General features: G+C 35.7%; 1 pseudogene; it reads left to right on the top strand.

Moving 5' to 3' along the window:
• The window catches only part of LOC107696367 (zinc phosphodiesterase ELAC protein 2-like), a 19630-nt pseudogene extending 3513 nt beyond the window's left edge, over positions 1-16117 (top strand).
• The last annotated feature ends 731 nt before the right edge of the window (positions 16118-16848 follow it).

The following is a 16848-nucleotide window of genomic DNA, read 5'->3' as shown; positions in this document are numbered from 1 at the left end:
AAAACAATAGAAATAGAAACTGGCACATTGCAAAACATTCTGAAAAAAAAAAAAATGAATAAAGCGATACAATAACATCACTAAAATACAGTGCGATGATGCTTCATCACCGGTTTTATGCCAAGTCAAAAAGATAAGTTTTTAGCTTGGACTTAAAACACAAAGAAGGAGCAGATCTAATAAAAATGGGCAAGTCATTCCAGAGTCTGGGGGCATTTATAACAGTGCAATTTATATTTTTAGTTGACTAAATCTTGTTAATGCGATTCTGGCAACACTTTGTAATAACTTTCATTAATAAATCATTAACAAACATTATGTAATGCTTAACGGATCGTTAGTTAACTCATTGCCATTGACGTGTTATCTCGTCTTTTAGAAGAAAACGCTTCCCCGCCAAAGACGAGTTTTTACGGCTTTTCGTGTTTTCACTGTTATACACTCTGGGGCGCTATTACGCATCTTCTGAATGAGTACAAAACCTCCCGAACAAAAACACATGTGAACAGGACGGAGAAACGTGCCATCTCTTATGTAAACAGATGCATATGAAAAATAATGCGATCATCAGCAATAGACAGCATATAAATGAAAACTGCATAATGTTACAGAGTAAAATGTTGATCCAGGAAGTGGTATATGTCTGTGCAAGCTTTGGAGGTGTTGATGGAAGCGATTTACTGGATTTATGCTTTGATAATCATACTGAATATTATCTAGATGTAGTTTTTGATTTGTGATTTTTTCACACTTTTGCTCAAAATTATGCATTTTTTATGAAGCCTACCTAAATTCAAGTGTTGATAAAAAATAATGCTTTAAGCTAGAATAAAACAGATTTTTTTTTTGTTTAAACGTAGAGGCTCTGATCTTTATTTTGGTGTATTGCATCTTCAAATATTCATACAGCAAAATATACTGGAGGCCATCAAAAATCGCTGGCGGTGGCTGGCAACCTTTTTCAAAAATGCTGGCGGGGAAATAGTTAACTGAATTGTGCTCTGATGTTTTAGGAGAAATATTTACAAGCCATTCGAGTGTTTTCAGGGCAGCTGGAGGACATTAAACTTGGTAAACGTCCACCGTTATCCTCTCATATCGATTTTATGCAGCGTTACTGTTTATTAAAACAAAAGCTAAATTGTTTAAAAGTTGTTCTTGTTAATTGAAATAAAGTTTAAATTTAAATATCAGATGTAAAAAAAATTAAAAGTAAAACTTTATTCAGCTTACCTCAGCTCACCTAAACTCCACTAAGCTCAGCTCAACTAAATTAAGCTAAACTTAACTTGCCTCAGCTCAGCTCACCTAAACTCAACTCAACTCAAATTAAACTTGAAAGTAACTAAAACAGAAATAAAATAAATAGAAAATTAAATAGAAATTGTTAAAAATTGTTCTTGTTAATTGATAAAAAGCTGAAATTAAATATAAATATCAGATGAAAAACTTAAACTAAACAAATTTAAACTAAAATGAAAAGTAAAACTCCACTCATCTTAACTCATCTCACCTAAACTAAATTCAACACTAAACTAAATCCATTAAACGCAGCTCAGCTCAACTACATTAAACTAAACTAAATTAAGCTAAACTTAACTTATCTCAGCTCAACTAAACTCCACTAAACTCAACTCAACTAAAATTAAACTTGAAAATAACTAAAACAGAAATAAAATAAATAGAAAATTAAATAGAAATTGTTAAAAATTGTTCTTGTTAATTGATAAAAAGCTGAAATGAAATATAAATATCAGATGAAAAACTTAAACTAAAATTAAAAGTAAAACTCAACTCATCTTAACTTAATAACTTAACTTACCTCTCCTCACCTAAACTAAACTAAGCTAAACTAAATTTAACTTAACTTACCTCACCTAAACTTCACTCAACTTAACGTTAATTAAACTTACAACTAAAATAGTAACTAAAATTGAAATAAAATAAATTAAATAGAAATAGTGATATTGATAATAGCAAAAACTAATAAAAATGACAAAAGTACATAAGAAAATTCTAATTAAACAAAGTATAAAAATAAAAGCTAACTGAAAATGTTACTAAATAAATACTCTAATAGTATATAAATAATACTGAAGTAACATTGATCATTTGTCTGTCTGTGCTCTGATTACTGTACCCTCATGCATCCGAATGAGATTCTGTTTATTTGTATTTTGTCCGCAGCTGTCAGACCTTATACAGAACCTGAATATAAAGACGAAACGATGACCGTCAGTCAAGTTCCTCTGTTCTGTGAGTGTCACCCCATTTTTACACTGTTCCCCACCATGAACGTTTAGAATGATTCCCATCTGAAGGATGTGACTGAGAGCGCGTGTGTGTGTGTGTGTGCGCGCGCGTGTGTGTGTGTTGTAAGCTGAGGCCGGAAGACAGTCTCCAGGCTCTGGCTGCAGCAGCAGTCCTAACAGAAGTCAGAAGGGGGCGCTCAGGAGACTGGACGACCTGGAGGAGAGTCAGAGCCTCAGTGCCAGTCCAGGTGAGACTCCACACACACCTACTGACACTGCTGTATGAAACTTAGACCGAAGAAGATGTACGTTTTACATAAACCTCAAACCATGTGATGAAAATTCTCATTTTATTTAATGTATACATTTATTCAGTATAATTTATTTTTATGATTTTATATTCATTATCTTCATTTTGTCTATATTGTTATATATTGTCCAAAAAGAAGATGAAATTTTGCATTTGAATTGCATATTTTGTGTTGATCATTTAAAAAATAAATAAATATATAAAAATCAATCCAATCCAAGTTTCATTCTGTCCGTTATTTTATATTATCTTGTCCTATAATAATAACAAAGTGATTAAAATAATTTTCGTTACATTTTATTAATTTATGTTGATAAATTTCAACATTTTAAATTTAAAATTGAAATAAAATCAATGTCTATTATATTTTGCATCATTATTATCATCATCATAATAGAGTAAAATAATAATTTTAATTGCATTTGTTCTATATAGTTTGTTTTGATAAATATATTTTCAATCTAACTTTAATTTTTCTGTTATATTTTGTCATCATAACAACAGCAGCAGCAGCAATAATAATAATTATTATTATTAGAACTATTTTTTTTCCCTCTCCACAGAAGCCAAAGAAAAGATTACTAGAGGTTCATCTCTCGTGGTGGCTTACGTGTGTAAGGTGCGCAGAAATAGTCTGAAACACATCAATGTGACACATTTCTCCAGCCACAGAATGACTGTAAATGTGTCTTTTCACCTTTTAAGACCATATAGTGCTCAAAACCATGTTTTTTTGTCTGATGTTTCTTCAGTTGCACTCAAAGAAAGGGAACTTCCTGGCACTGAAAGCTAAAGAGATGGGCCTGCCGGTGTAAGTGTCTGATAGCTGTTCGGTTCAGCTGTCATTATGTTTTTAGGGCTAAAATAAATAACACACACATGGTTCAGATCATCATTTCTGTTATCCAGTTTCTCTGTAGAGGAACAGCAGCCATTGGACCCATAATCGAAGCTCTGAAAGCTGGAAAAACTGTGACGCATGACGGAAAAGAGGTGACAGAGAGTTGATTTTCCAGTTCTTCACAATAACAGTTTCAGTCTGTTCTGGAGAAAACATCTGTAGTACCCGCAGACTCCAGAGTTCATCTGAAGGCTGTAAGATCTCCCGGTTTCCCAGCTGACCATGCGGCGTGTGTTTTAGATCCGACCCGAGGAGCTGTGCACACCGGCTGATCCCGGACCAGTTTTCACAGTCGTCGACTGTCCATCAGAGGACTTCATTCAGCCGCTCTGCACCAATCACATCTTACAAAGGCGAGCAGATGTCTCTCATAGAGAAATGAGGCCTGCTTTCTCTGTATGTATCTCATACTGTCATGCGTGCAGGTATCAGACGGGCGGATCTGAGGATTCTGCGGCTCTCGTGGTTCACATGACGCCTGAATCAGTGCTGGACACGGATCCGTACAAGAGCTGGATGGAGAGGTACAGCTGAAGTACAGCCATCACACAGGTCTGATTGTGTGCAGGAAGCGCGCGTGTGTGTGTGTGTGTGTGTGTGTGTGTGAGATGTGTCTGTTGTTTAACCACGGGATCCAGACAAGTCCTCTGCACAATCTGACCTGCGCTGCAGCCTGGAATTAAACCACGCCATGCTGGTTTCGTCTGGCCAGAGGAGAACTGGCCCCCCGACTGAGCCTGGTTTTTCTCCATTTCTGTCACCGATGGAGATTTGGTTCCTTGCCGCTGTCACCTTTGGCTTGCTTAGTTGGGGACGCTTGACTGATTGCACAGACACTTTTGGAAGAGAGGATCATCAATGAACTGACTTTAGCTGATAAACTGACTGTTTTCTATTGTCTTCTTGCATTATTGACAAACTAGTTTCCTGTTTGACACTGTAAAGCTGCTTTGACACAGCCAGTATTGTATAAAGCGCTACTCAAATAAAGGTGACCTGACTGGACTTGTCTTGTCTGTTGTGTCTCAGGTTTCCCAGCAGCACTGAGCATCTGGTGATGAACGAGCAGACGTTCACGCCGCACAACACCCGCAGTCACAAACTCCAGACACAGCTCAACCTCATCCATCCGGAGATCTTCCCTCCACTCAAACTCTACAAGACCAAAGTACAGCACCACTCACTTAGGCTACATTTATCCATTTAGAGTTTTTTTAACTAATACATTTTTGCTAATTTAATTTCATATTGTATGCTAATTTAATATGAAATAGTCTGTGTTTCTTTAAATTTAGACAATTGCCTTTTTTTTTTTTTAAATAATTGATTTTGTTCTTTTTTTAAGTGTTTGCTTTTTGTAATTTATTATTTTTTTCAACATAGTACATTTTAATTTCACTTTTTTTTTATTTAATACGATTGATTGATATGATTGATTTAGCTTTTAGCCTTCGCCAGTTTATTCTTGTGTAATTTGTATTTCAGTATTACATTTTTTCCCCTATTTTTTTTTAATAATTTAATATTTTTCCAATTTATTAGTTTGATAATTTCTCATTTAATTCCATATTTAATGCATTTTTTAAATTGTATTTTATATTACATAGTCTCTTTTACAGGTCAGTTTGATTTAGATTGTAACCACTGCCAACTGGGAATGTTTCTATTATTTATTTATTCTCATGTAATTTTTTAAGTATTTTAATGTTACTTCTTTTCTAATATTATTGTTTTTAATGTTTTTTGGTTTTTTTTTTCTTAGTAATATAAAATTTTTTGGATTTTCTCTTGATCACTTCTAATTTAATTTCATATTTATTTTTGTATTTAATTTAATATTAAATAGTCTCTTACAGGTCAGTTTGATTAGATTTTAACCATTGCTTTTGGGAACTTTTTTTTATTCTGATGTAAATTCTTATTTGTATTTTGATATATCATTTTTCAAATGTTTTTGTTGTTGTTGTAATTTAATATTCAATTTATTCATTAGATTTTTTAAATTATATTTAACATTTCATGTATTATTTATGCTTAATATGCTTAATGTACTTGAATATAATTTTTTATAAAAATATACATTTTGTAATATAACTTAATGTTTTTTTTTTAATATATAAGTGTATTTCTAGTTTAATTAACAGCGTATAGCGTTTATTTTTTCCCAATATGAAAGGAAAGATTTGTTAATCATTTATTAATCAGTTTTTTGTGGTTGTTGTAGGAGCCGCGGGCTTCTCTCCACATTCCTAACGTCAGAGCCGAGTGTCTGATGAAGTTTCAGCTTCGGCCCAAACTGGAGTGGCAAAGGTCAGTTCAGGTCAACGATCGACAGCGTGTAACAGATGAGCTTTTAAATGACAGTTTCATTGTGGTCCTCATTTACCTGAAATACACAGGCTTGATGTGCAGGGTAATAGTATGAAACAAGACAAAGATTGTGAGTTTATTGATTTTCACAGCTTCAAGAAACTAGTTCTTAGAAAGTTCTTTGAAATGCCAGACTTGATCTTATTTGAGGAACTTTTCTCGTGTGTGTGCGTGCGTGCGTGCGTGTGTGTGTAGAGATGCCATCCTATCCTGCGACTCTGAGGAGTTTGTGAAGGAAGCAGCCGAAGTGCCAAACTTCTTACAGGAAGTTGAGGAATGCAGGAAGTTCCAGGCAGCTGCAGCCATCTCCACGTCTGGTGAGCTTTCTACTGAATCGGAGAGTGAAGGAGGGATGAAAGTATTTAATTAGAAGAGCAGAAAGACAAGAACACGTCCACAGCCTGACATTTAATTTCCTCCGGGTAAAACTGTCTTCACTTCTCACGTTCCCGCTCTACTGTATCTGTATCAGATGCCTCAGATCGTACGAGAGTTGAAGGATTTGTGTTTCTAAAATGTGGTAAAGGGTCATAATAAAGAAGTACCTCAGACTGGTAGTCTATATGAACTATAAAAGAACTAAGCTCTTATAGAGTGTGTGTGGGCTGATTTTGTTCTGTGCTTCAGATGTTTAGCATGTTTATATGTTTGTTTCTATGCTGGTAAAGGTGAGAAGTTTCCTGAGATCGTGTTTTTGGGCACCGGCTCGTCTCTGCCGATGAAGATCAGAAACGTCAGCGGGACTTTAGTGAACATCAGGTAGGCCTAATATTAAATCTTACTGTTCCATAATAATAATAATAAAAGTCATTTTATATATATATATATATATGTGTGTGTGTGTATGTAACTTGAACTATTTAATATTTTTTAAACAATTTTCACTCAGAAATATTTTGTTTGACAAATAATTACAAAAATGGCAAGTAACATGTTGAATCAAATGTGAAAATCTGAAGTAGAAAGTGAAATAATATTTTCTTGTGAAACATATCATATTTCATATTTTCATATACATCAAAAATCATATTTTGCAGTGTGTTGCTGTTTTATTAAAGGGGTCATAGGATGATACATGCACTTTTACAAGTTGTTTGAACTGAAATGTGTGTTGGCAGTGTGTGTACACAACCACCCTATAATGATAAAAATCCACCCGGTGTTTTTTTTAAAAATCTGGTTAAATGTTTTCCCCTTTCTCAAATCGAGCCTATCTCAGACGCCTGTCTGTGTGACATCACACAGACAGGCCCCTCCCACGATAGTTTGATTGACAGTAGCGCATTAACATTTAAAGGAAAATGCTACAAAAACGGCTTGATCTGAAAAGAGCTGTTTTTGACAGGATAAAAAAAGGTGTTTTTTTTATACTACCATTGAGAAATTTTAACCAAACTATGTTACAGACTTTTCATTAAGACCCCAAAGAATCATATCAACTTGTGGAAAATGGGCATCCTATGGCCCCTTTAAAGCAAAAGCAATATGCATCAGTCCATGCAGTGTGATATTTACTGTGGTTGAGGGGGTTTTAGTCCCTCTGGTTCAGATTAGCAACAAAAACACTTCCTGTCTTTGGTGAAATCGCAGTAACCCACAGTCTCTTGTGTGTGATTGCTGTAATATCAAGTAAAGCATGTCTGCACATCTCTGTGCTCCTCAGCTCATCTCAGTCGCTGCTGCTGGATTGTGGGGAGGGAACGTTCAGCCAGATGTGTCGTCATTACGGCGATGACGTGGACGAGATCCTCGCCAGACTCTCCACCATCTTTGTGTCGCACCTTCACGCAGATCATCACCCGGTGAGAGACGAGATAACATGCAGTCAGGTGGTTGTACTTGCCAAATAAACCAGTTTATGCCACCATGTGACTGTACATTATCCTGAATAAATAAGTTTAGTGTCATTAAGCTAAAATATTTAACCACAGAAACCCAGAATTGACCAGTCAGGATCATAGAGCTGTGTGATAAATCTTGAAAATAAAGCAAGAAGCCGTGGTTTACAGTGAATTTATAGCAGCTAAGGGGCATTGTTGTTAAAACCCCCTTAGCTGTTATAAATTCACTGTAAACCACGGCTTCACAGGGCTTATTGCTTTTATAAAACGGTTATTCCATATACGTAGTAAGGTTTCACAAAATAAAACAGAGCAAATAAAGTGTAATGATATTAATAAAAACAATATTATTCCGCTAAACAATGTAGTTCCTCAGAAACACTTGTGGTTCCTACAAAGTGGTTACTGAGCAACACATATATATATATATATATATATATCTATCTATATCTATATCTATATCTATCTGTGTGTTTTATTTCATCTTTATTATGTGTATGGATCAGTCCGCTGATAATGGTGTTTTCTGTGTTGTAGAACAGTCTAGGTAAGGAAGTAAACAAAGGTGTATGTTTGTAGAGTAATTTACAACAGCTTCGAATGCAGCTCAGCCAATCAGAATCAAGGACCGGAACTCTTCGTTTCATAAAAAAAGGCTATTAAATAATAATCTAGAATTTATTTATAAAATGTTATTTATTGCTCTGCTGACCTTCATGTCTGCTTTTTTTCTCTCTACACAGGGTTTGATTCATTTATTATTGGAGCGAGAGAGAGCTCTGGTATGTATATATATATATATAAGAGCGAGAGCGAGCTCTGGTATGCATATATCTATTTGTGAATATGTTTTATTATTTCTTGATTATGTGTATGGATTATTTCACTGATAATGGCGTCTTGTGTGATGCAGAACAGTCTAGGTAAAGTGTTCAGTCCCGTGTACCTGATCGCACCTGTGCAGATCATGACGTGGTTAAACCAGTATCACGATCACTGCCAGCAGATCCTCAGCCAGATCAAGTATGAGAGGAAACTACCACTGAGTCACTTTAGTTTTTTTCTATTGTTCTGTGAGAGCATCTATGATTCGCACAATTAAAAGTAAACGCATTATCATTTGTCAAACTTAAATGAAACAAAGTATGTTGACACTTGACACTTTTCACGTTTATTTTTCATCTTTCCAGAATGATCCCATCAAACTTTTTGTGTGATGGTGCTGAGATTCCCAAAGTCAAGACCAAATCCTTCATTCAGGCTGTTCTGAAGAAGAATGACCTAGTCAAAGTCTGTATGGACGGTGTAGGCTTTTTCAGGATTATAGCCATTCATTTTTTAATCCGTTTGGCAATGTCCAATATATACAGTGGGTACGGAAAGTATTCAGACCCCCTTAAAATCGAGGGACAGATGAATGCGGCCAAGTACAGGGATATCCTGGACGAAAACCTTCTCCAGAGTGCTCAGGACCTCAGATTGGGCCGAAGGTTTACCTTCCAACAAGACAATGACCCTAAGCACACAGCTAAAATAACGAAGGAGTGGCTTCACAACAACTCTGTGACTGTTCTTGAATGGCCCAGCCAGAGCCCTGACTTAAACCCAATTGAGCATCTCTGGAGAGACCTAAAAATGGCTGTCCACCAACGTTTACCATCCAACCTGACAGAACTGGAGAGGATCTGCAAGGAGGAATGGCAGAGGATCCCCAAATCCAGGTGTGAAAAACTTGTTGCATCTTTCCCAAAAAGACTCATGGCTGTATTAGATCAAAAGGGTGCTTCTACTAAATACTGAGCAAAGGGTCTGAATACTTAGGACCATGTGATATTTCAGTTTTTATTTTGTAATAAATCTGCAAAAATGTCAACGATTCTTTGTTTTTCTGTCAATATGGGGTGCTGTGTGTACATTGAGGAAAAAAAATTAACTTAAATGATTTTAGCAAATGGCTGCAATATAACAAAGAGTGAAAAATTTAAGGGGGTCTGAATACTTTCCGTACCCACTGTATCTTTATTTATGCATTTGCTGTCAATTTTATTTTATTTTATAAAACGGATAGTTCCGGTCCTTGATTCTGATTGGTTGAGCCACGTTCGAAGCTGTTGTAAATTACTCTACAAACATACACCTTTGTTAACTTCTGTGTGTTGCTCGGCAACCACTTTATTGCAACCACAACGGTTTCTGAGGAACTACATTGTTTGGTGGAAGAATACTGTTTTTATTAATATCATTACACTGTTTGCTCAATTTTATTTTGTGGAACCTTACTACGTATATGGAATAACCGCTTTGCATCGTGCCTAACAACGCCGCTTAGCTGTTATAAATTCACTGTAAACCACGGCTTCTTGGGGCTTATTGCTTTATTAGTAGCTTGAATGATGTTTTATAATTTATTTATATGCACCATTGTAATAATTAATTAAATTTACATAATCTATTGCTATATTTCCTCAGAGAGGCAACTAAAATATTCTAAATAGTCTTCTAGCATTCTTATGCTCTTATACTTAACGGTCATAAAGACGTGCATTAAAATCATCATTATATTCATAATGCTGGTTAATTTTATGTCAACAACAGAATACTATACATGTTTAAAATATCCACCAGCTGTACTCAGGCCCTTCAGATTACTGTCCATTCATAGAGAATAAACCGTGCATGAGTTTGTTGTGATGTATCCCTACTGAAAGCTCTGTTTCTGGTGAATGTGTAGTTTCAGACGTGTTATGTTCGTCACTGTAAGAACGCGTTCGCCTGCAGTTTGACACATCAGTCTGGTTGAAAGCTCGTGTTCTCTGGAGACACCATGCCCTGCGATGCTGTCGTTAATATGGGTAAAAACCACAGACACAAACACACACTGACCACTCATGCTTTTGCACGTGTGTGTATATGCATATAATATCATACTGGCCTGAATATTCTGATAAATCAAGTGGATGCAAGGGTAAAATTGGCCTTTCAAAGGTTATAATTATTTTCCTTGCTGATGATTCTTATGAAATTCTAATGAAGTTGTAAAAAATGTTTTTTTTGTTTATGTTTAACATAAATTAAAAACGGTATTGATATTATATGTAAATTATGGTAATACTTTATAAAGAGTTTTAATTTGTTAAAATTAGTTAACCACATTAGTTAACATGCACTAACATGAACAATATTTCTAATGCATTTCTAAATTGTAGTTAATATTAGTTTCGACATTTTCTTAAATGCTATTAATAAAAACAAAAGTTGCGTCTGTTCATATGATTAAATAGACCTTAGAGAGCATGAACTAACGATTAACTTTTGCATTTTTAATAACTAATGGTAATACAATTCATTACTTGAAATAAACTTTAACTAAAATAACAGTGTAAATAAAATTAATAAAAACTAAATAGACATTAAAAACTAATACTACGACAACAAACTTACTAAAACTTTAAAATTATAATGAAAACAGAAAATATAAAAATAAAAACTAATTCAGAGTATTATTAAAAACTAAAATAGTATCTCGATACTGAAATAACACAAAAAAAAAAAAATACTGTAACTTATGTTTTGCTCATCGTTAGTTAACTAATAGGATCATATTGTTGGAAAGTTTTACCTAAATTATTTATTATTCTGCAAAACATTTAACAAGAATTTGAGGGGGAGGGGTTGGGGGGAATAGTGCTGTTTTTTGTTTTTTTTTCTGTTGATTTTAAGGTGAAATGTGAGTCGCAAAATGTTATTGAGATTTATGAACCCAAACACAAACAAATACTGACATTCATTTTTTAAGATACACAACTACATTTTGCATGGCTATAAGATTTAAAGTTACATGTTTACAGTTGATTTTCAGTCTGAATTGTCAGACAAACCACACACTGTATTTCTACAGAGATTTTTCCCTTAAAATACTCCGTCAGTCAGAATCTGCTCATTGAAGGCCCATCAGTCCAGCAGGAAAGCGAGAGTCTGTAATTGCGCCTAAATCTCTATAGTGACTCTCGGATCGATACGAATGAAGCCTGCGTTTAAATGCTTCTTCCTGTCTTTATCAGCAATGCAATCGATCACTTCAGTGCTGTTCTCCCAGTCACAGAATCCTCTTTAATGGCTCCTGAAGGAGTCCGGCGGTGATGAGGGTATTCAGCCTGAACCAAGCTACCCTCCTGAACGCTGGAGATGGTTCGGTCCACTCGTCTCATTAGGAAAGGCCTTTGTTGTCTCAGCGCTCGCTGGAGTTCTCGTGATTGATTGAGTGTGTGTTGGTGTGTGAATGTTTGTGTGTGTTTTACAATGGGGAAAAGAGGGAACAGCATGTCAGCTGTAGTCTATCTGTGTGTGTGTGTGTGTGTGTGTGGTGGAGAGAGTTTGATTCATCTCTTGGTTTGCTCTCAGGCAAGAATGCAACACTTTTGATTCATGAAGCCACACTGGAGGACAGGATGGAGGAAGAAGCGTGCGAGAAGAGACACAGGTAATCAATGACACTTCAGATCTGCAGGGTCATAGCAAGTGTTTTTAATTCAGTTTTGTTATACTGTTTGTCAAGTCACCTTTATATGGCGCTTTATACAATACAAAGCAGACTCATAGTATTAAATAGGAAAATAACAGAATCAATGATGAAAACTTTAAAAATGAGACAAATTTGTTTGATAACTGTAAAATTAATCATTTATGAAACGAGTTCAGTGATTGAAGACAATAGTGTCGTTATTCGGCTCAAGTCAGTTCGATGTTGATTCAATTCAGTACAATAAAAGTGTCAGTGTTGCAAAATTGGTCAAGTATGAACAAATTAAGCTATAAAGCAGAAGACAATAGTGTCATTATTCAGTTCGGTTCAGTTTTGTTCTCATCCGATTGTGTTAGTTCAACCAAAAATAAAAAACTGCTGTTAATTTACTCACCCTCAGGCCATCCAAGATGTAGGTGACTTTATTTTTCTTCAGCAGAACAGTAAAGAAGATTTTTAGCTGAAACTGATTCATAAAATTCAAGTCAGCGGCTGCCAATATTTGAGAATAAAAAAGCATATCAAGGAAGACAAAATTAATACCCGTGTCTCCTGATGATATATTGAGGTCTTATGAAGTGAAACGATCACTCTGTGCAAGAAACTGAACATTATTTACAACATTATTACCTGTAAACCAGAGCCTATTAACAGCAAATTTTCAGTTTTGGCTAAAATATCCCTTTAGCCTTCTTTTAAGCCCCAACTAAGAAAAGCCAAAGGCTTGTCGAAGTTTTGTTGATTGAAATGTTTGTGAAAGTTTTTAGCACTAAAATTTAGTTTTTTATAGCCAGTTCTGACACTTACAAGTTTTACGTGTACTGTGGCAAAAAACACCCTCTTTAGTTCCATGTAAATGTTTTTTTTTTTTTTCTATTTGCTCTGTTCTGAAATAGTTTTTAATTGCACATCCTTCAATAACAATCTCTTTACAGCTGCATCACATTTTGTCTGATTCATAAAACAATCAGTGCTGTATTTTGGCACTCGAACTGCTCAGATCAGACCAAAATCAACGGATCTTTTTTCAAATTAAACTTCAGCTGCCGTTTCCACAAAAATATGAAGCAGCTCAACTGTTTACAACATTGATAATAATAAGGAATGCTTCTCAGCATATTAGAATGATTTCTGAAGGATCATGTGACACTGAAGACTGGAGTCATGATGCTGAAAATTCAGCTTTTTATTACAGGAATAAATTGCATCTTAAAATATATTCAAATGGAAATCAGTTATTTTAAACGGTAATAATAATTCACAATATTGCAGTTTTTGCTGTATTTTTTATATAATAAATGCGGCCTTGGTGAGCAGAAGAGAAAAATCTTACCGATCCTGAACTTTTGAGCTGTAATTCACATGTAAAATAAATAATGACGGTATTGCCTTTTCATTGTGGCACAATTTCCATCAACATTGTTCCTATGTAATGAATGCATTTCAGCATGAATTCTCATCCATCAATAATGCAACAGTCAAACACCAGCTCTTATCAGACAGCGCTGGTCTTAATGAAGAGGTTGTATTGGCCATGTGCGAACTTACAAAACAAACAAGATGAAACTATCTTTTGATTTAAGAGCTAAAAAAGCACCCTCAATCGCAGGCAGAGGGAGAAATTCTTCTGAAATGAAAGTGGTCAGCCTTCCCAGTGGATAATGTGCTTCCTGATGGAGGACTCTTTTAAAGCGGGTCTCTCTTAAAGTTGTGGGATTCTCCTCTTAGATGAGCATTGATTGGGTTCCTTGTCGTCTGCTGGAGTTCTGGAGCGCCGGGTCTATGAATGCACTGCTCCGTGTCTCACACTGGGGCCCTTTCCAATTTAAGAGCTGAATAACGCTGAGAGCTTCTGAGTGAAATCGTTTGGAGATTTTGTGGGGGATTCATTTGGGTTTCAGTGAGGAATTGATTGTCTGAGAGGGTGGAGAGCGTCTTCCAGATTGGTTCAGGTCCGGTTTAGCTTTATCAGCTGAAATTCACAAATTTACAGATTTGTGTTGTAGGCTTTGTAGAAAACAGATCCTACATCAGCCCTTGAACGTGAGAAATGGTTGAGGAAAACTGATCTGATACTGCAGCACAACACTTCAGTGGTGTCTGTGAAGACCTTTTTGGTTTAATTTGAGTAAATTGAAGTTCAGCCTCAGATTTCGGGTTTGGGTTGTTTCCAGAGAAGTTGCATGATTCTGTCAGTGCTCGGTGTTTGAAACTGAAACTCTTTCCAGCACCACGTCTCAGGCTATCGGCATCGGGATGAAGATGAACGCTGAATTCATCGAGTTGAATCACTTCAGTCAGCGGTACGCTAAGATCCCTCTCTTCAGCGATGACTTCAACAGCAAAGTGGGGATCTCCTTCGACCACATGAGGGTGAGGATATTGTCAAATAACTCCCAGCTAATTCTTCCGATCTATCTTAATTAAAATACATCTTTTGTACTTACTTAGTTTCTTCATTACTTGCATCCTTCCATACTTCCTAATTCATTCCTTAGGTATTTCCCTATTTACTTCCTCCATTGCTCATATCCTTCCTTAGTTATTTCCTTATTTACTTCCTGCATTACTTAACTATCTTTACTAAAATCCATCCATCCGTCCTTTCGTACTTAATTCCTTATTTAAATCATTACATCCTTCCATACGTAATTCCTTCCTTAGTTATTTCCCTTTCAACTTCCATCCTTAGTAATTCCTTCCTTACTTGTGTCCTCCTTTTTTCAGTTACTTCCTCTACTACTTATATCCTTCCTTGCTTCATTCCTTCCTTAGTTATTTCCTTATTTACATACATCCTTCATTTTTTAACTTCCATAATAACTTCTTGCATTACTTCCATACATCCTTAATTCCTTCCCATACTCCTCCATACTTCCATCCTTAGTTATTTAATTCCTTCCTTCCTTGCTTTCTTTTCTGTTACTGCCTTCATTACTTATATCCTTCCTTGCATTCTTCCTTAGTTATTTCCTTTTTTACTTGCATCCTTCTTAACTTCCTTATTTACTTTCTGCATTACTTCCATCCATCTTTTGTTCCTTCCGTATTTCCTTAGTTATTTTCCTCCTTACTTCCATCCTTAGTTATTTCCTTCCTTACCTGTCCTTTTTCACAGTTACTTCCTACATTAATTATATCCTTTCTTGCTTAATTCCCTCTTTAGTGATTTCCTTTATTTACATCCTTCCTTGCATCCTCCATTTTTACTTCCTTAGTTACTTCCTGCGATGCTTCCATCCTTCTTTCCTTCCTTCGGAATTTTCCTCCTTCCATCTTTAGTTATTTCCTTCCTTGCATCCTTTCCTCACTTCCTTCCATAGATATTTATTTCCTTTATTACTTGCATCCTTTATTCCTTAGTTACTTTCTTCATTACTTACATCCTTCGTTCCTGCCGTCCTTCTTTTCATACTTCCTTAGTTATTTTCCTCCTTATTTCCATCCTTTATTTCCTTTCTTCTTCCTTTCTTACTTCCTTAGTTATTTAATTCCTTACTTCCTTAATTACATTCTTACAACCTTCCTTGTTTCCTTCCTTCCTTACTTTCTTTCTGTTATTTCTTTTTCTTTCCTACCTCACTTTCTTATTTGAGAAATGCTGTGCAAACAAAATGTAATTTATATTCCACTTTGAATCAAATGTAAAGTGTGATGTGTTATTTTCTTGTGCTTACAGATCCGATTTGGAGATTTCCTGATGCTTCCCCAGCTCATTCGACCTCTGAAGGCATTGTTTGCAGAGGAGATTGAAGAGATGGAGGAGAGGAGAGAAAGGAGAGAGATGAAGAAACTGCTGAGCCTCCATCTAATGGAGAGTCTGGAACGAGCCGACAACCTGAAGAGACGAACAGAGTCACCAAGAGAGAGCAAGATGACCTCAACCAGGAAGCAGCCATCAAACGACTTAAGACGAACTGATGGGCAACCAATCAGGGTGAAGGTTAGATCAGCCCAACCAATCAGAAGGCAGGCTGGGGAAAACTGAACCAATGGGTTATGATCTTGAAATGTATTTGGGTAGAAGTCTGCAGTGTCCAACTGGAAAAGGTGAGATTAAAGCAGCTGGAGATTAATCTGAGTTTCAAGTGAACACTGAAATGCAGCGTATTGGTTCCTGGCTGGGATCAGGTCTGGAGTCAGTCCCGCTGTGATCGATTTGACTAAAGCTGCAGGTTGATGGTGGAAAAGTACATTACCTTAAACCTTTGAATGTTTGCCATTTTAATTTCAGCCCTCCAGCTTCTTTAAACCTGAAACAGAAACATTTCAGCACTAAAGGAAGACATTAGGTTTGGCATTTTCATTTTGGGAGTGATGCAGGATTTCAGTTAAATTTGAATCAGGTAGGTTTTTTGGCAAGTAAACTGAATGCAGTGGTATGTGGGGAAAAAAAGCACTTGTACATTTCTGTATGTAATATTTTATTTTAGATCTATGAAATGGCTGATCAGTTTAGGCTTTTCTAATTATTTTAGGGAAATAAACGTAAACCTGGATAACTTTTTGTCATTATTATAATTATTTTCAGTCCCCCTTGCCCAATTTTGTTAGCACTGCCTGTGCAAACACTACTTAGGTTTTCTTCAGGAAAATGTATTTAAAAAAAGTATTGTTACTTGAATAACACGTGTATAATATATTTTTAGACT

This window comes from Sinocyclocheilus anshuiensis, unplaced genomic scaffold (genome assembly GCF_001515605.1).
Source record: "Sinocyclocheilus anshuiensis isolate Anshui unplaced genomic scaffold, SAMN03320099.WGS_v1.1 scaffold62, whole genome shotgun sequence".
Classification (NCBI taxonomy): Eukaryota; Metazoa; Chordata; class Actinopteri; order Cypriniformes; family Cyprinidae; genus Sinocyclocheilus; species Sinocyclocheilus anshuiensis.
This window is presented reverse-complemented; position numbering and strand designations above follow the sequence as displayed.